Below are 20,406 nucleotides of genomic sequence, written 5' to 3'. Positions count from 1 at the left end.
TATTATCTTTTTTCAGTCCCTCCCCGCCTTCTCATATTTCCAGCTCACATTTAGATTGAGTGTTTGCTTCTTCTCTGACTTCCATCGCTGCTTTCCCTTTTCACTCATCTGACAATGTGCTTCTTTCTTTTTCTATCATACATCTGACAATTCTCTACCCTTTCCACTTCTGCATCTCACACCTTTTCTGCCGCGATCTATGTAACTTTAGCACTTAGTTATTTACCTGTAGTATGTCTTCTTTCCTTTAATCCCTATATGAATTTCATTCTGCTTGTGCTAATTCTACCTCTGCCTTTTTCTCGTCAGCCATTTCTATCACTCCCGACTCTCTCTACCCCGATTCTCTATTCATTCCTATGCAAAAAAAACCTCAACCTTAGTTGACCATCACTTAATTTAGTACGACGATCTCTTCACTGTGCTGAGCGCCGCTGGCAAAAATCACAGTCACCTGCAAAATAGTTTCTTCTTTCCTCCATTCATATTACCTACGATTCTGCTCTACATCAAAACAACAGTGTTATGCTAATCTCTTGTAATGTTTGTCTTCTCACCCATGTTGTCTCTTTCAGACTTTAACGCGGATTCTCTCTCCCGCCTTCCTGATCTGGTCAGAAATACTTCTCTTTCGGCATCTGACTTGACAACTTATTTTTCTATTAAAGTTGATCTGCTGCGCTCGTCTATCTCTGCCTTTCCTACTCCTACAATTCCTACTTCGTCTCCCCCTTTGTCTGTCTCGTTCTCCTCTTTCCTTCCTATTACTGACACTGATACGGCTGTTTTCGTTTCTAAGGCCCATCCCATTTCTGCTCCCACTGATCCTCTCCCCTCTCTCTTAATTCCAAAAGTCTTCCCGGTTCTTCTTCCATTTCTCACTTCCCTTTTTAATGCCCCTCTCCAATATTTGATTTGTAAGCAAGCTATGATTCTTCCAATTCTTAAAAAACCTTCACTCAAACTCTTCTTTTCCTTCTAATTTCTGACCTATTTCTCTCCTCCAATGTCTTTCTAGCTCTTGGAGCAGATTATCTACTCTCAGATCTCCTCACATATTAACTCTCACTCCCTCCTTCCACTCTATCAATCTAGTTTTCAACCATGTCACTCCACTGAGACTACTCTTCTTTCTTTTACAAACTCTTTTCTCTCAGCTCGCTACTCTCAACACTTCACCCTACTGGTACTTTTAGATCTATTGGCTGCATTTGACACAGTCAACCACTCTCTTCTACTTCTTTCTCTGAACACTCCTGACTTCAAAAACTCTGTTCTTCATTGGTTAGGCTCATAATTGTTCAACCGCACATACTCTTTTTCTTGTGTGGGTGATTCCTCACCTGCTTTTCCTTTTTGTCATGTTGTACACCCAGGCTCAGTCTTGGGCCCCATCTTGTTCTCTCTATACACTATCCCCCTTGCTTCTAAAATCCCCTCGTTCAATCTTTCAGATAATTTTGCAAAGATGGCACTCAACTATTCCTATCCTTCTCTGCTTTCACTTCTACTATTCAAAACACCATCTCTTCCTGTCTGCTGGCTATTCACCAAAAATTACCTTCATCTGAATCCCTCCAAGACTGAGGTCCTCTTCTTTCCTGATACTACTATCTCCCACTCTCTCCCTACCCATTCTTTGTCTTTCTACCTAATTCCATCTCTATTTCCCAATATCTGTGCAATTGTGGCATGTACTTTGACTCTTGTCTTAATTTCTCCTCTTATATTTCCTTTCTTGCTCATTCCTGTCATCTTCACCTTTTCAATATTCACAATGCCAGACCTTTTCTTTCTTTCCAGGCCTCTGAGCTTCTTGCATCTTTGCTTACCGCTCTCATCTCTTCTATTGCTCTCCCCTTCTGCTTGGCCTCCCTATTTCTCATCTATCTCCACTACATCAGCCCATAATTCTTCTATCCATTCACTTTTTTCTCTCTCTACTCTCTCTGCTCGTGGCTATCTCCGGCTCTTGCCCCGCTATGCTGGCTTCCTTTCCAGTCCCGTATGGGTTCTCACTTTCTCTGCTCAGTCTTCAATTCTCTTGCCCCCTCTTATCTCTTGGCACTTGCATCATTTTATCCTCCTGTTCTGGGTCCCATTTCCTTCCTAATGTCCCTCGTCCTCCCTGTGCCTCCTCCCGTTTCTGATCTTTTTCCCTGTTGGCCCCTTTTCACTGGACACTCTTCCTCTCTCTATTCACTCTCTTTCAACTCACTCTATGTTTCAGTCACCTTTGAAGGACGTTCTTCTCTCTTCTTAATTCCTCCCACCTTTTTCATATGTATGTGCACCATTTTACAACTTTTTGTCCAGCGCTTTGGCATAATTTACTGGAAACTGGCCATTGCAGGCTCATAAATGATTGACCAATCAGCAGCTGCAGGGACACAGAGGCTTCCTTTTTGCAAAGACACATGTCCACAGAGTACGGCATAGATAGTCAAACATGAAAATAATTCCAAAAAGAATTCTTATTGCGTTGCTTGTCCAAAGAAGGCCCTTCTTTTAGCAGAGATCCATAGGAAATTGAGGGTAGGGCCTATACTCATTCCAGGGGCAATCGTTCACGCTGAGAGGTCTTTGTTTTTTTAGGTTTAACTTACTAGAGGTGCGGGGGGGTGCTCTGCAAAGACCAAGCCAAAGGGCTTGCCTTCAGTGGCCACCAGCAAAGGTTCTGGTTAATACGTGACAATAATTCATGCTGAATAGAGCATGGGAAGGGAATCATTCTTGCTGACTAACAACACTAGGGAACTCAATTGGCAGCAATGAGTTTCCTGTCACTTCAGAGGTGGAGAGGTCCAGGATACCATCACAGGACAGCAAAGGACATCCTAAAACCTGACCTGAACACCCTTTCCAGCAAGGATGTCAGTGGTGAAGCTGAATATGCAGCTGTCACATAACCATAAAAACCTACCTTGAAGGCTGTGAGCCGTAAGGCGCTACAGAAATGGCTTTGCTCGTGCTGCCTGAATCTGACACACTGTGTAGGATGCTGGTCTTGGTTGAGAAATAGGCTAACATTGTACAGTCATGAATGAGAAATGATATGTATTACACTAAAACCCTAGAATCATGTGTTCTGTGTTTATATAAACAGAACCCAAACAGTCCAATGGAGGCTGGCACCACTTCTTTTCTAAGGCCCCGCTGGTCAAAAGTCCAGCTCTAACTACCAGTGAACCCTCCCTCTTGTATGCAAGCCTTCTGTTATATAGTGCTTGGGATGGTTGTGGAAGCCTGGTGATGTAAGAGAGAATGTTTGGTGTGACAGAGAGAATGTTCTGGTGTGAGTGAGGGATTCGTTTTTTTATTTTTATTTTGGATTTGTAAAGCGCACTAGCAGCCCATGGAATCAAGGCTCTGTTGCATGAAATTGTCTTAGTTAAAGGAATACATACATAGGTGGTTACATGTTTCCTATGTCATACAGTCACAATGGAGGTTACATCACATAAAGGGTGAACCGTGAAGCCAATGCTTGTAGTAAAGGTACTAGTCTCAGGCAGTTGGAGAGCCCCTGCCTGGGTGATGGGTGCCAGTGGTGTTCCTACTGAGCTATCTACATGTAACTTAAGTATCCGTAATAAAGTAACTGCTGGAATCTACCTGTGAGCCTAAGGATCCTACCTTATTACACTGGCATCAAGTTGGTCTTCATGAAGTCAAGAAACAGACTTGCCAAAAGAGGTAAGTTTAAGATGACAAGTCTGCTGCGGGGGGTGCAGTAAAGAAGAGAGAGGAGAGGAACCACTGCCCCCAGAAGTAAGTCCCATCACCCAGAGCAAAGTAGAGGGGGTGTTGCAAAACGTTCAGGGGTAAAAGAAGCACATGTCCCCAGTGCAAGACCCAGGCCTCTGCAGAAGGTGAGGGCAGAAGTAAACCTAGGGAAAAAAAAGTTGAGGTGGCTGCAGGCGCAGTGAGCGGGTGCTGCGCCCAGGTGAAGACCCAGAAGAATAAAAGGGTGCCTCTAGATTACCCAGCTCTGAGAAAAGGGGATGAAGTATGGCTCTTTTGGTGATCCGGAGCGAAGGAAAGGGGGAACTGCAGCCCATATGGGCATGATAACCCTAGAAGTCCTTGAGTGCAAGGGCGCCACCCAGGGCAGAAGAAGAAAGGTGTGAGGTGCTCCTGTAGTGAAGTACAAAGATTTTTCCCAAATACACATGTATTAAATTAAGTAGAATATTTAATGCAAATGAAGATAGCCAACACGTGTTTCGACCACAATGTCTTCTTCTAGGCTTAACTGTGTTCTATGTGATCCCTTTGTTTAAGGGTAGTGGAGTAAACTGTGTGGGATGAATCTTGTTACCCAAAAGTGCGCCATTCAACTTAGTCTGTCGTCCCTAGCTACTCGCCATGCCTGAACTATCTGGTGCTCCTGTAGTGGTCCTGTAAAAAGAAACACAGCTACAAAATAGTGTCCAGCACCCAGTAAAAAGCTAAATATGGTGCCAAGAAGAGGGTTGCCCAAAGAGAACATAAAACTTAAGGAGGGCACCCGTGTCAAGCGTGGCTGTGTTGGGCTTCAAATAGCAGATGTGTCCCACCTGATGATGTGCCTGTTTCAGGAAAGGCGTTGGGAGCAGCAAGCTCTGATATGGCTGCCATCTGGTCTTGAATGATGATGTAGCCGCGTTGTGACCGGGGTCTGGTGATAAACACAGCATGTGAAGAGGTTGTCAGGGCTAAAGTAAAGGACCTTGCGACATTGTGCATCACGTCGTAAAGTGACGCCGCAAGCAGGAAGATGAAGGCACAGAGGGAGTGCGCACATCCATCATTATCTTAAAGGTGTGGCCGCTTGCACCAGGAACGCAATGCATTGTATGATAACCGTACCCAGATAAGTGGAGCCCCAACGAAATGGAGGATCTGACGTGATGTTCCTCGTGAGGAGTCACGCGGTGGGCAGGAAGGGATTTTCTCGACCGCCAGCATTCAAAAGTCAGTTTGCAGAAGGCTTTGTGGGCAGAAGCAACAATAGCGGTAGCGCATGGGGGTGTATAAGTGATCCTCCTGATGCGCGATGAAAGAGGGAAGTGAATTGTCAGTGTATGTTGTATGTTAGCTTTTGTACGGTCATTGCATTTTGGGCATTTTATTGTAAGTCAACAGCGGTGCAGGATTGATTGTGCTGTTACGGTATGTAACTGCAGCGCAGGAAGGAAGAACATTTTACGGAGTAACGTGAGCTGTAATCATGGTGATCAGCCCACAGATAGGTATTTGTGATATTTCAATGCTTCAGGATAAAATATCGTTGAAATGACCATAGTGCTTCATGATATGTATTTTAGCATTTTGCATCCAGTAGTAATTGAGTATGGTTACTGTTTAAGGAGATGTGTGTGGCTACATGAGTGTGCACTGCTGAGATCCTTAGGAGAAGTGAGTGAAGCTGCATAGATATTACCGTTATGACATGCTATGGTTATAGTGCATGGTAAAGATGCTTTACAACTGCAATGTGATCCGCATTTAGTTTAACTTTCTTGAGGAATTTGTATTGTTATGTTGCGGAAGCAATGAGGACTTTTAGGACTTTAGTACTAAGAGATGTCTAAAGTAGTAAGGGTAATGAGAGCAAGGACATGTGCAAGGCAATGAGATGCAAATACTAGAAATAACTCTTTTGAGCAATTGCAGCTGTAGAGTTGTTACTCAATTGTGGACTCTTAGCATTGTGTTTCAAAATGTTAAGTGTCATGCTGAGTAGAGCTAAGCAATTAACATGGATGGTTGATTGTTGAATGTTGAGTATTTCAATGCCTAGTACTGCCGTGGTGAATGGGGAAGAGAGCTTGTGCAGATAGGGGGGTATCAGCCCGAGGAGAAAGGGAGGATGCCTTCCGTGTTATTGTTTCAATTGCGCCTCTCGTAAAACAAGGCGCACCTTGCGATTGTCTGTGTGTGTTGGTAATATGTGATATTTCGTGAGTATGAGTGCGTGTCGGGTGTATGTGACAGGTGTATGCGGTGTATGAAGAATGCAGATGTGGAGGGGCGTGGCTAGCAGCCATCCGATGAGGACGTGAGCTCGCGCTGCTCCCGCACCACTGGCTCCATCCTGCGAAATCCTGACAAAATATATCTTCGTGCGAAATCCTGAAATAACCCAGCGGTGGGAGAGACTCTCCTGCACCGAATCGCGGCGCTCCGACACAAATCGGTGTACGGATTCACCGTCCAGACCGTGTGGAAGCGACACGACCCGCACCAAGTGTTGAACTCAAAATGGCCGCCATGTCTGCGCACTAATTGTCGACCGAAGGCCGGGGCACGCAAATCCGGGCCGGGCGACGGTGGCATGGACCTATTGGCCGTGGTCCGATACATCCAGCGATGTGGTAAGGAGAGGTGGAGCCGGAGTAGAAGGGGCTGGTGAACGGGCCTTTCCCCCCACGGGCGAGAGACCCCCGGTCGGAGCTGCGACTCCCGCCTGCGAAGACGGAACCTCAGAGCTGCTAAGAGCGGGGCTGCTCGTGGAAAGAGCCAGAGCGGCACAGACACAGTCGGTCGCAGTGCGTCAACACCGGCTGCTCCCCCACGTTTGGGATTAGACATCGGTAGATTGTACCAACACATTGCCGGACAGAGAATGAGCAAGGAGAAACCCAGGAAAACGTCCACCCAGAGCAGGATCGAGCAATACGCGGCGATGCCAGCACCCCGCTCACCAGAGAGAACGCCGCCGGTCACCCCGGACCCCATGGATAACATTTCCCTGAAAGATATCATGAGTGCCATCACCAGCTCCAGGACTTCGATGGAGAAAAAGATGGACAGCATCGGTGCAGATGTGTCCCTATTACGGCACGACCTCCAGAAGCTGACCGCCCGAACGGTTGAGGCGGAGGCCCGAATCTCTGAAACCGAGGATGGCCTACGTGGCGTCAACAGGCAAGTGACGAACATGTTAGCACGGATAAAGACCCTGGAGGCAAGGGTGGGCGATAGCGAGGGCAGATCCCGACGTAACAATGTCCGCATAATCGGCCTGCCCGAAAAGGCCGAAGGGGATTGTATGGAGCTTTTCCTGGAGGACTGGCTGATGAACATTTATGACAGAGAGGCTTTCTCTAAATTTTTTTCTATTGAACGGGCCCATCGCATTCCGACTGGCAGAGTGATACCTGGGGCCCCACCACGCCCAGTGATTGCCAGGTTTCTGAATTACAGAGACAGAGATACGGTACTCCAGCTAGCAAGATCGAAGGGCATGGTCACATTTAACGGATCCAAAATAGCCTTTTTCCCCGATTTCACCAAAGAAGTCCAGAAAGCACGCCAATCATTCGACCCGCTTAAAAGACGCTTACAATCAGCAGGCGTCAAATATGGTCTGATCTTCCCGGCCCAGCTCAAAATATTCCACGGTGGCACGTCAGTGCACTTTACCGACCCCAGAGAGGCATGGAACTGGGCCGAGCGGCACATAGAAGGGGATTGGAATGCGGAGGAGAGAAGAAGAGGCAGACGCAACAGCCCTCGACCGGAGCGCCCACCGGAGCAAGGCCAACAACAGCACCAACAGCCTGCTAATCCGCCGCAGGGAAATATTTGAACTGGGGAACAACACGGAGCACGAAACTACGATACTGGGATTTGGACTACTATCGAGTAAACTTGTGCCCCCTCCCCGGGCAGGTCAACGCACGGATTGCAACCAGGCCAGTGGTCGGACGGCCGCCCACCCCACGGGCAAAGTCTAACACCGAGGAAGCCCACGACAGCACCACGGACAGTTGCGTAAGCTATATGGTGCAAAGGCCACTGACTGTGGCTTAGTTTAAAGTTTATTTGTTCTGGTTCAAACTTCGGGCGACAGATACTCCAAGTTGGGTGGGAGTATAGGGAGGGGGGATAGATAACACAACCGGGGCGGTAGATGCCCCCGAGGGAACAAATGTTTGAACAGATGGGAGGAAGAATCTACTCCCGTGTTTGGAGGCTTGTTTTCAGGTTCGTTTTAAATTTTATTCATGTATGGTCCGACAACAGTACACAACCACTTTCACGCGCTTGCGCCTCACAGCGAAACACTAGCGCGTGCATCCCCACGGAATCCCACACATTCTGCTTCACAACAACCCGCTCCCCAGCCAGATGACGCATGACGGATATGATACGAGAACATTGCGTTTTCTTACTTGGAATGTCAACGGGCTGGGTAGTGGGATTAAACGCAAACTTGTCACCCAAACATTAAACAGACACGCGCCGGATGTGGTGATGCTCACGGAAACCCATCTAGCGGGTTCCACATGCAACCTATTTAAACGAGGCCACTATCGTATTGCACTACACTCAGGTTTCACCACGGGCTCCAGGGGGGTCCTCATACTGATTCACAAAAGGCTGCCATTGACTCTATCCAGTGTGTCACAGGACAGGGGGGGCAGATTCGTGCACATGACAGGATCCCTATGGAATCGAACCATAACAATAATAGCCGCGTACGCACCACCCGCGCTGCTGCCAAGTCTCATAGAGGACATAACTCCCCGGATAGCACAGGACTCCTCAGACACACTAATCCTTGGTGGCGACTTCAACGAAGTCATGAACCTGGGCATGGATCGCACACACCTAAGGGGCAGGAATCCTGAACTACACACCAAGCTAGCCTCCTTCATATCAGCACTGGGCCTGAGGGACGTGTGGCGGGACCTTCACCCGGGGGAGCGGGAATACTCTTTTCATTCGGGCGCGCACGCTTCCCTCTCCCGGTTAGACTACTTTTTCGTGCCAACCACCGAGATACATAGGGTAACTAGTGCCGCACTACTTCCACGCGGCATTTCTGACCATTCTCCCCTACTAATGGAATTATCAACATCACGACCCATTCCCCCACCCTCATGGCGCCTCAACAATTATTATCTAGGCTTCCCAGAGCTAGTTGAGCGAATACAAGAAACCACAACCAAATACTTCGAGCTGAACGCTGGGTCAGTAGACGACCCGAGCTTATTATGGGAAGCGTACAAGCCGGTCTTGCGGGGAGAGATCATCTCCTGGATAGCGGCGCAAAAAAAGGCCCACATGCAAAAATTACACGAAGCGGAAGATCAGGTGGAACGGGCAGAAAGTGCGCATCTGGCGCGAGACCTGCCCGAAACGAACCGAGCTTTAATCCTGGCCCAAAAAAAACTGCACAATGTAGCCTTAGACAATGCCAAACAGGCACACGCCACAATGCGAGCCAGATTATATGAGACAGGCGATAAGGCGGGTAAAATGTTGGCCTGGCTGGAACGTAGGGATGAAGGGCACAAACAGGTCAGGATGATCAAACCCGACAATTCAGAACCGCTGTGGACAGACCAGGCGATCGCAGAAGGCTTTGCTAAATACTACGCAGGGCTCTATGGGTCGCCGGAAGCCCCCATTGATCTCTCTGTGCTGAACGGGATCACCCTACCCAGCCTAACGGACACACAAAGAGGGCTGCTTGAGGCAGCCATTACCGAGGAAGAGCTTGGGGCGGCCATGTCTCAACTAAATCCTGGGAAAACTCCGGGACCAAACGGCTTCCCGGTAGAGACGTGGAAGGGGGTGGAACCGAGTGCGTTAATCCCGCATCTCTTGCAGATGTACACTCACTCGAGGGAGCAAGGGCAGCTTCCCCTGGACCTAAGAAGGGCCACTATAGTGGTGATCCCCAAAGCAGATAAACCACCAGAGAGGTGTAGCTCATACAGGCCCATCTCATTACTTAATACCGAGACCAAAATCCTGGCGAAAGCATTGGCAATCCGCCTGCAGAAAGTTATCTCATCACTTATACACCCTGACCAATGTGGCTTTATGCCCCAGCGGTCAACGCGTATGAATATCCACCGACTGCACACTGCGATTGAAAAATCCCCCCTATTGCGGGACCCCCTAGCCCTGCTAGCAATAGATTTTGAAAAGGCTTTCGATTCGGTACACTGGCCAGCATTGTGGGAAATAATGCGCCGAATGGGCTTCGGTGACCAGTTCCTGGGATGGGTACAACTACTATACGAATCCCCTGAAGCTGTGACCAGAGTAAATGGTTGGTCTTCGCAACCGTTCAGACTGGGCAAGGGAACATGACAGGGGTGCCCCCTGTCTGCAATGCTCTTTGCGCTGGCCATAGAGCCACTGGCAATTCTATTACGTGAATCTCGACTATGGAAGGGCTTCCGGTGGACAGAAAATTGGGAGGATAGGGTCTCGCTGTATGCGGATGATCTGCTTTTGTATCTAGCGGACCCCATAGTCTCGTGCCCAGTGGTGATTGGTATATTGAAGGATTATGAATCCTTTAGTGGGTTGAAGGTGAACTGGTCGAAGTCCACACTATTCCCACTGAGAGAGGTGGACAGCGCTGAACTACGGGACTGCCCATTTCGCATAGAAGCTGACCAATTCCGCTATCTAGGGGTACAGATAACGACGAATCTGGCCGAGTATGTAGAGAAGAATCTCCACCCGGTCACTAATCGCCTTGCGGACGACGTCAAACACTGGAACGCCCTTCCACTGACCCTATTAGGGAGAGCAGCGTTATTCAAGATGTTGGCGTTACCTAGATTCCTGTATATACTCCAAAATGCCCCGCTACACATCCCCAGACAAGAGTTTCACAGAATTGACAGGATCCTTCGGAAACTCCTGTGGAATAACGGACACCCAAGACTGGCGCTCCACATCCTGCAGCGCTCCATCTGGGAGGGAGGCATAGGATTGCCGCGTATACAGACATACTATTGGGCGAGTCAAATGGCGGTGATAAACGACCTCCTACACGGCGATTCCTCGCTACCCCACATAAAATTCGATACTCTCGATGGGACCAGCACAACCCCATTAGAATCCCTATACCGGAAAACTAACAGCAGTAGTAACAAAACAATGGCTAATCACCGAACGCTAGTCTGGGAAGAGGCACACAAGCACATACACTGGGAGGGGAGAACCACACTAGTACAGCCACTGTGGGCGAACAAAAATATCCCGGAACTGGGCAAACTTCCAAAATGGCGGAACTGGGTGGCTGCGGGAATTTCCAAAGTAGGAGATGTGTTCCGGGAGGGGAGTCCGGTGACATTTGAGAGGTTAGTGGAGGATTTTAATCTGCCTGCCACGGACCGATATCGGCATGTGCAATTGTGTCATGCTTTACAACAGCATTTACCTGCACTACGAGATATGGCGGACTGCACCCCCATAGAAAGAAACCTGGTTCTGGAGAGCATAGATGTCAAAATTACCTCAGTAATGTACAATGTCCTCACCTCGTTTGCCACGCCGGAGCTTTCAAGCCTAAAATCTAAGTGGGAGAGGGATGTGGGAGCGATATTGCCCGAAGATTGGATAACGATCCTAATGTACCCAAGAGATACGGCCATCTCGGCCAGGCTACGCCTGGTACAACTCAAAATCCTGCATAGAATATATTACCCGCGGGTAGCGTTGTACAGATGGGGCAAGACCACAGACCCAAACTGCTTGCGATGCCTTCAAAACGAGGGCACCTTCTTTCACATCATATGGGATTGCCCACACATCACGACATACTGGCAGCACTGTTGTGACACACTCAGTAAGGTTTTGGGTCGAACTGTGCTCAGAGATCCAAAGCTGATGTTGTTGGGAGTGGAGGAAGAGGGTGAAATGTCTCGCTCCGATAGGCTATTATTTGCAACCTCCACGGCACTGATTAAGCGCAACATTGCCAGGCTGTGGGGCTCGAGCGTTACCCCCGTGCACGCACAGTGGTTGGATGATGTGGAAGCATGCATTGCGATGGAGCGAAGGGTATATGCGGCCAGGGGATGTCCTAGGAAAGCGGGGAAAATCTGGGAAAAGTGGGAGAATGCAGTATGAAATTCTTTAGTAGGAACTAGGCCGACGGCCAGCATGTGATGGCAGAGCAAGAATGTGCATAACGCTGACAATGTGTCCTCAAGATGTTGTAAAACGGACCATACACTCTTTACTGTTTATGTTATTATTGATGGTCGGACCCTTCAGGGTCACTGTTTTTTCTTGTATGATGTAATAAAACCAATAAAAGTGTTTGATCAAAAAAAAAAAAAAAGAATGCAGATGTGTTTTGATGTGCCTTGTTAAGATGTGCCGATATCCAGAAAGAAGGGAGATGTGTTATATAGTGCTTGGGATGCTTGTGGAAGCCTGGTGATGTAAGATAGAATGTCGTGGTGTGAGTGAGGGAATGCTTGTAGTAAAGGTTCTAGTCTCAGGCAGTTGGAGAGCCCCTGCCTGGGTGATGGGAGCAAGTGGTGTTCCCACTGAGCTATCTATATGTAACTTAAGTATCCTTAATAAAGTAACTGCTGGAACCTACCTGTGAGCCTAAGGATCCTATCTTATTACACCTTACTAACCAAGCTCATATCCTACCACATCAATGCAATGGACTCTTATATAAGAGTAAACTTTACAATACTCAGTAATGCATACCTACATATCTTCTGTGTAGTGGATATCCCTGGTTAATGGTCAATACCACGGAAAAGTAACACACATGAAAATAAAAAAATAAAACAATGACATGACAGGAGCCATGATCTCCCTATGTGCTAACCTGTAAAGTCCATATTCGTGTCCATCTGACCTCCTGCATGCTGTGGTGCGAGCTAGTGCCGGACGTCCACTTGTCTGGCATTTTCTCCTCAGAACCGAAGGAATATCGCTGCTTTGCACACAGATGTTTACCCCTTGTTTTATTTTCTTAAACATGCCCCCTCAAACCACTATCTCGAGCAGGGCTGTAGGCTGACATTGGTCTCTGTGCTAACACTGAAATAATTGTACAAAATAATTATTGCTTGCAGGTCTGGGTTTGTTGAGGTGACGAGCGTGCATATCTTCATTAACAACCATATCTGATCATCTTAGTCTTCCTTTTGTACTAGTGAGGATTTGTATGGTGCTTTTTTGTTATGATGAACTTCGCAGGAGACAAATAAATGGCTCAATGCTCATTTACTCAGAGTTCACCATTCCACACCACTCTAGACCCTTCTCTCACCAACTGTCATCTTTCAGAACCCTCTCCATGTAATCTGTAGAACTTTCTGGTTGGCTTCTAATCACTAAAGATACTGTTACTTACAAGGAACTATTGGAGCGTGCACCTAGTGAAGGATATAAAACATCCTTCCTTCTATAATAAACAAGTCGTTTTGTTAACCTACAAAAAAATCAATCAATTAATAAAAGCTTTATTTTAGTGATAAAACCATGAAAGCAATATAGGGCAATATACAAAATTCATTTAAAAAAAGAAGAATAAGAGGAAGAACAAAAAACACAACATTGTTAAACAGTTGTTATCCGCATATTATAAGGAGAGCAGCTCGCAGCCTTAACTATCAGGGAAACTGGGTTGGCCGTACCATGCAACACCAGAAGAAAATGACCAAGTCTAGACTATTATATATATTAAGGGCTTTTGCTCTTAACAACCCAGCTCTGTAAATGTATCGAGAAGTTGCTAAGACAACACAAATATTTTGCGGTTACTTAAAAACATTAGTGCCTCACTGGAGCTTCGGATCCCAGCCTCAAGGTCTTATGGCAAATCAACAAAACGTGCAGTGAGTCTTCTTTTTTTAACAAAAACATTGGACATAGAGCGTACTTCTGGTTATTCCAGCAGGAATGTAAAGCTCGCCACAGCCAATGTCCCTAAATGGAAGCGAAAATTAGTGATTTCTCGTGGGCTGTACTAATTAGATCAACATATACAATTCCGGACTCAAGCAGTCTATTATCAATATAATCTGTGCCGGTAGATAGTTTTAGGGCCTCACAAATTAAATACTTTCTCAGCCAGTTATTAATGGCTAGGCTTACTGACTCTCTTCCACTCATATTGCAAGAGATTGGATCTGCCCAGAGGTTGCTCATACTTAGCTTGAAAAGGCCTTTCTTTACTTGACTCTGCCATCTTGAGCATCTACCACCATCTCAACTTAGAAAATATACTAGCACTTCATGGTAGGATCTTAATCCCTCCTTTCGTCAGTCTTTTCCAATATTTCACTGGATCAAAACTCACCTTTTTCATCACTGGTAAGATATTTAATTCCAGGTATATTAAGGACGATGGTGTGCTCAAAGACAAGAGTATAATTTTTTCGTAAGAACTTAGTTTCACACAATTGCAAGATATTTAATTGCGTATAACCCTATACTACTGCCCCATGTAGTGCTGCTCGACAAGATTGATACTGGAAATGTTTCAGGGCAGGGGAGACTGCACCTCAGCCATGACTCCCAAAGAAAGAGTTTATAGCCCTGTTCTATTTTTCCATACTAATTTTTCCTTTAACTATTTGCGGCTCCCAACTTCAACATCCTGGAATCTAACCCCCAGATAGTTAAAAAAAAAGTCTACCCGCTCGAGCACAACGTTCCCAATGCTAAAAGAGGCTTCCCCTTTTCTTGAAGAGCTAGACGGAAAAAAATAATCTTTGATTTATCAACATTCAGATCCAGTTTTAGCTCTGAGCATTTAGTCTTAAAGATAAATAACGCCTTTCTTAATCCCGCAGGAATTGTTGAAATTATTGCTGCATCGTCCGCATAGAAGAGAGACAGATATTTTTCTGAACCCATTTTTGGATAATCCTGGTTCTCTTTCAACAAGGCATTAATTATTTATTATATATACATATATATATATATTAATAAACAAGGGTACAAGGGCACATCCTTGCCTCACTTCCCTGTTCATCTTAAACGCCTTTGTGCATTCCCCCCTCTTAGCCAGATTGTGCCGATACGATGCAGAAATTATGGAGATCAGCTTATGTGGAGCTTGACAGGTTTCAAGTATATGCCACAAGATAGCCATAGACATAGAGTCAAAGGCAGTTTTGAGGTATAAAATAGCGACATATAACTTTCTTCTACATAAAATCACGTATTTTTGGATTAAAAGAAACAGGAGAAAGCACTTGTCAACAGTGCCTATGTTTTTACTAAAATCAGCTTGATGCAGTGTAAGTATATGGTTAGCATCAGGCCACGCCTGCAAATGACGTATGCACTTCGCAAACATTAATTTGTAGGTTATTCAGAGGTTCCCCTTGCATATTAAAATCCCCTGCTATTATCCCCAGACTGCATGTCCCCTTCAGTAATCAGGCACTGGCAGTCTCATACAGCAAATTCACCACCACCATTCAATTTGGGTTTAAGGGTCTCTTATAGATGTTAAATAGCATCATGTGCTTACATAGGCTGTTGGATTATCAAGAGTTGTAAATCTGATGAAAGGCACAGATGCTCAATCACTCTCCATCCCAAAGAGGAGTCCAGCCATATTGCCGGACCACCACTGGGCCTTCCTTTCAGGCCTTTGGTTGCTGGCACCGAAAATTATCTATACCCCTGGAGAAAAATAAGGCACAAGGCCCACGTTTTTGCTAACAAAACTATCTGGTATGATTTTAGGAAGTCACTGCACCCAGGGAATTCCACCAACCTGCTCGGACCAACCACGTTCCATGATAAAAGGTTCTGCCCAGAACCGTGAGGCTTGCTGGAGCTATGCCCACGGGGTCAATCCACCGCATCAAGGGCAGCCACATCCTTCCAGATGCCCGAGAGCCTTACTTGAACATAGTTAAAAACCTGTTTATTGGGATTGTACCTTTGATTAAAACCGTGGCCTGCACCTACACCCTACCTTCACAGTCATCAATCCATCTCTGCACAATGGAGGATGTACCGGTCGAGTGCGAAATAGGCTGAAAAACCGTTACTGCAAAAACAATTTTACATAAGTGCTTAGCCTTTCTGCAAATGAGAATAGACACAATAGGCAAGATCAATGTAACCAGAACCCAATTAGTTATACTTAGGACTTTTGGTAATTCCAGGCTCACAATGTCCCCCGATGAGATAGAACACATATCCAGGATGTAGTGCAGCATTTCAAGTAAACGGGAGCGGTTAATGAAGGGGCATGCTTTGGTAGTATTCAACTCCACAGTGTTGATGTATTTGGAGTTGGTCCTCACTGATGTTGATCCTGACAGTACTGCCTGTTTGCTTTGCTGATCTTGGGAGTTAGCGCTTCCTATGACCGCTCCCAACTTTGCCTTGGATTCAAACGCCAGAGCATTGGACTCCGGATACTGTGAGGCCACCTTCTTAACATAGAGGCCGTCTTGCAAGTACTCAAATACCCCTTGGTCTGCCCTTTGGACTGTCATTTGACATTTCTCCGTCTGTGTGGCAGATAAGGCAAATTCTCTTGCTGGACGACTACATGAGCTCAGCATGCCAACACTTGGGCCCCGAACCAGGGCATGTCTTACAATCCCATTGCCTAAAACATTGGAGGTAATATGCTGGCCAGACTGCGGTATGACCTTACTAGAGGCTACTTCCCCCCTTCGGGTTCTATTATGCTCCAATGGGGCTATTCGTCAGGGGTTCCTCCACCCGCAAAGCCTCCACAGCTGCTTTCAATGATTCAGCCGTTATTTCCACCTCCTCCTGAGATGGCGCTTCGCCTATAGGAGGCTTTAGCGGCCAGCCACCTTACCCATATGTGAACTTTCCTGAATATGAGCACCATAGCCCTCCTTCGTATTGATGCTGAGTTTTGTGAGCGTCGGTTTATGATGAAAGTCAATAAAAGTGGCTTCAACCAGAGCAAAAATCTGTGAATGCTCACGCTGACCATCTGCTGGTTTAGAACAAAGGAGAAGTAATACATCTAATTTTGCAGCAACAGTATCAAGCTGTAAGGTGGATGAGAACGATGAAAACAACAAGGACATATTATCATCAAAGCTACTAGAAAGTGTGGACATTCTGCGAGGTGAGGCCTCCTACAAATTTTCCTTATCACAGTGAGCCAGAGGAGTAACACTTGGCTCCAAATTCACACTTGTAGCATGAGTAGGGCCTATTAAATCTTCATTGTTCGTGCCCTCATCGCCCTCTTGGACCTTCGTGCCTCAGGTTATGCGCTGTAAATTCAGGCAGTGATTTAGAAAGGATTCGTTATTGTCAATTGTCATAGAGCGACGAGACATGTTTGCCAGAGGATAAGCCATGTTGCCATCTCCCGCGACAGCAACACCATCGGGAGCACCCCCATTTGCATTCGCTACAGACTTATTCTGAAAATAATCCTCAATTGTCAACCAGGAGATAGTTGTTACTCCCTTTCTGTCTTTTTTTACCTTCTTGTTACGTGGGGCAGCAATAAGGCTGGCGCTGTCTTGTTTTGGGCTACAGGCTCGCTTCACTGGATGCAACCCCCACAGTGCGCATGCCCAGATCTTTGCTGATTCACTCCCTTCATCTTTCACTCTATTTTAAATATATATTGTGCCTTCTTTTTTTGGTTTGGTTGATTAAGATCCACCTAGGATTCCCACAATATATTCCAATTCTCAATTGTCCAGGTCAGCTCATGTTTGCACACTTGCTTCAGAATGCTAAAGTGCCCCCGGGCATTAGGAAGCCAGTAGTTTGATGTAGTAAGAAGTCAGTCCCACCTCCAAATTAAAATCAGTTTTAAACAAAAGCCTCTGGCAGGTAACCTCCAGTGCTACAAGGACACAGACCAAACACCATATAACCCTCTGGGAAAAGTGGGGTGCAGACTGCACTCACCACCGCAACCCAGGTCAGGTCAAGTCAAATCAGAGGAATTGCCTTGGGTCCAGGGGACGGCCACAGTACTGCTGTGATGTAGTACACACGCTCCCCGCCCGCAGGATGGGTGGGGGCCTGACAGCCTATCCCGCTGCTGGGAAGCTTTGCCCAAGCCCTCACCGCTGCCACACGGGTCAGGACAAAGGGCTTACCTTGGAACACCTTGGGGCGCCACATAGTCTGGTCTAATCTGAGGAATGAGGAAATCACCCCCTCGCCGCAGCACCCGAAATGGCGCCTGAAACGGCACCTGGTTTAACTTGCCACCTGACTTGTCACAGCACGAGACACTGCACTCCGCACACGAGCCTGGATGCAGGTTTCTCATCGCTCGTCATGGTCGTGGGTAACGCGGATGCCAGGGTTGTCTTTCATGCTTCCAGGCTGGAAGGAAGTACCCAAAGGCATCAATCCGCACTGCTCTGTTCGGTCACACAGTCTCGTAGCAGTCGCCTCGCATGCAATTTACCTATAAGAAGAAGATCACAACTCCCACATGGAAGCCAGGGCCAAAGAAGTAAGGGTGGTAACAGCAAAAGCGACAGAGCAAAAGCGGCAGCACTACACCCAAGTCAGAGCTCGAGACTTCAAATCCCAGGACGTGCAACCGTCCTCAAAACAAATCAACGACAGAATCAGAGAACACCCACTGCTACAGGAGGATCAAAACACAAGGACTTCGTTCTGGTCCAGGCTGCCGAACGTTTTTTCACTATCCTCGAAAAAAAAATAGCAACCCGAGGCCCCCGCAGCAGGGCCGGACCAGGCGAACGGAGAAGAATCCCCCGGGGCTGCAGCTAACATCCTCAAACTAGGATCTTGGAACACGTGTGGGTTAAAACATCTGACGCAAAGAGGAGGAATCAACCTAGGGCAGTTTGACATCTTGGCCCTACAAGAAACTTGGCTTACGGAGGTTCCAGCTCTTGATGGCTTTGAAATTGTGCTCGCGCCGGCTGCGAAAAGCCACCTTGGCAGACCATCATCAGGAATTCTCCTGGCGGCCCGAGCGGGCAGCGGAATCAGCATATCAAAAGTTCTAGTTACCTCGAAACATCACCTGGTCGCCACATTGTCATGGGACAATAAACCAGCACGAGATAAACCAAACAAAGACGCGGGTCTGATGGTTATCCTTGGAATCATCGTGGTGTACTGGAACCCTCAAGTAATTTCTGACGGAAAGTTCCTCAAACTGATCGAAACAGCAATCGACTCCCTCCGTGTGGATGAAAATACAGCCCACATAATAATATGCGGAGACTTAAACGCAACCTGCCAGCCAAGAACGGCATGGCCAAGAGCAGCGAACCGAAAGAGCAAATCTGAAGACAGAGGAACCCAATGGAACGACTTGATGGCGTCAAGAGGGCTTCTCAATTTGGCCCAGCTATTTCCCAACCCAAACAGACTCCCGACATGGGAAAGAATGAATAAGTCTGCTACAATAGACTACATCTTCATATCCCCAGAAACTCAGATGGTGATGTCCTCTTTCGACGTGATCGAAACCGAAGCGAAGCGAGTGACCACAACTTACTTCAAGCCTCCTGGTACTCATTCAGAGGAAAAAACACCTCAACGGGCTACTCGGTCGAAAGCAACAACCAAGGGACCCGCCTCAGACTAACAGAAGAACGCATCGCCCATTTAACATCAAAATATAGAGCAGGCGGTCCATCACCAGACTACCAACCACTCTTAAGCCCCTTCAAAGTCACCTCGAAAGGGACAAAATCCACGGTCGTGACCAAATCCCATAACTTCGACAAACAGGTGGTGGAAAGAAGGGCAGTATTGAGAAGACTAAGAAGGCGGATCAAAACTAACTACTCGGAAGCCATGCAAGAAGAACTGACAGTGGAAACGAAAAAATACAAAGCCTGGATAAAAAACTACCGCATAACCTTATATCAAAACGACTAAGAAGCCATGTTGAAAAAGGGGGCCGGAAAAGACGCCAGAGAATTCTGGAAACTGTTAAACCAAGCGGGCCCTGCATACCAAACAAGCCCCTGCAACGCAGTAAGTGAAGAAAACTGGAAAACTTACTTCACCGATCTGTTTCAGGAACCACCATCAGCATCGTCCTCAATTCAAGCTGAGGCTGAATCAGAGTGGGTCAACGTTTCTGATAAAGAAGACATCCAAGACGCACTCAGAAAACTCAAAGCCTCGCGAGCACCTGGCCCAGACGGGATCACAAACACCGACTTGAAATCCCACGCTGAAAACTGGGTCCCCTTCATCAGCCAGGTGTTCAGCAACTGCTCAACCACTAGAACCATCCTGAGGTCCTGGACTTCTGCCACAGTGGTCCCTATCTACAAAAAGGGAGCGAAGTTAAACCCACAGAACTACCGACCAATCGCACTCCTGGACACAATCGGGAAGATATACGGGTCACTGCTGCTAAAACGATTCCAAAAATGGGCGAGGGCAGCTCCGTGTGCAGACCCATTTCAAGCAGGCTTTAAGAAAAACTCATCCGCCACGGTAAACATTATGCTACTGAGCATTATCAAAAGCAAGACCATTCAATCCACATCGAGAGTCTTTCTCTCGTTTATAGACCTATCGCAAGCATTTGACCTGGTGGATCGAACAAAGCTATGGGAGAAGTTAACAGCATGGGATTGCCCCCCGTGCATCCTCGCCCCAATAAAAGCCCTCCACAAGGCCACCACCATGAGGGTCAAGCTAAACCAGCAG

This window comes from Ambystoma mexicanum, chromosome 7q, assembly GCF_040938575.1.
Source record: "Ambystoma mexicanum isolate Mex_15411 chromosome 7q, UKY_AmexF1_1, whole genome shotgun sequence".
NCBI lineage: Eukaryota > Metazoa > Chordata > Amphibia > Caudata > Ambystomatidae > Ambystoma > Ambystoma mexicanum.
The sequence above is the reverse complement of the archived record's forward strand: the minus strand, read 5'-3'. Positions refer to the sequence as shown.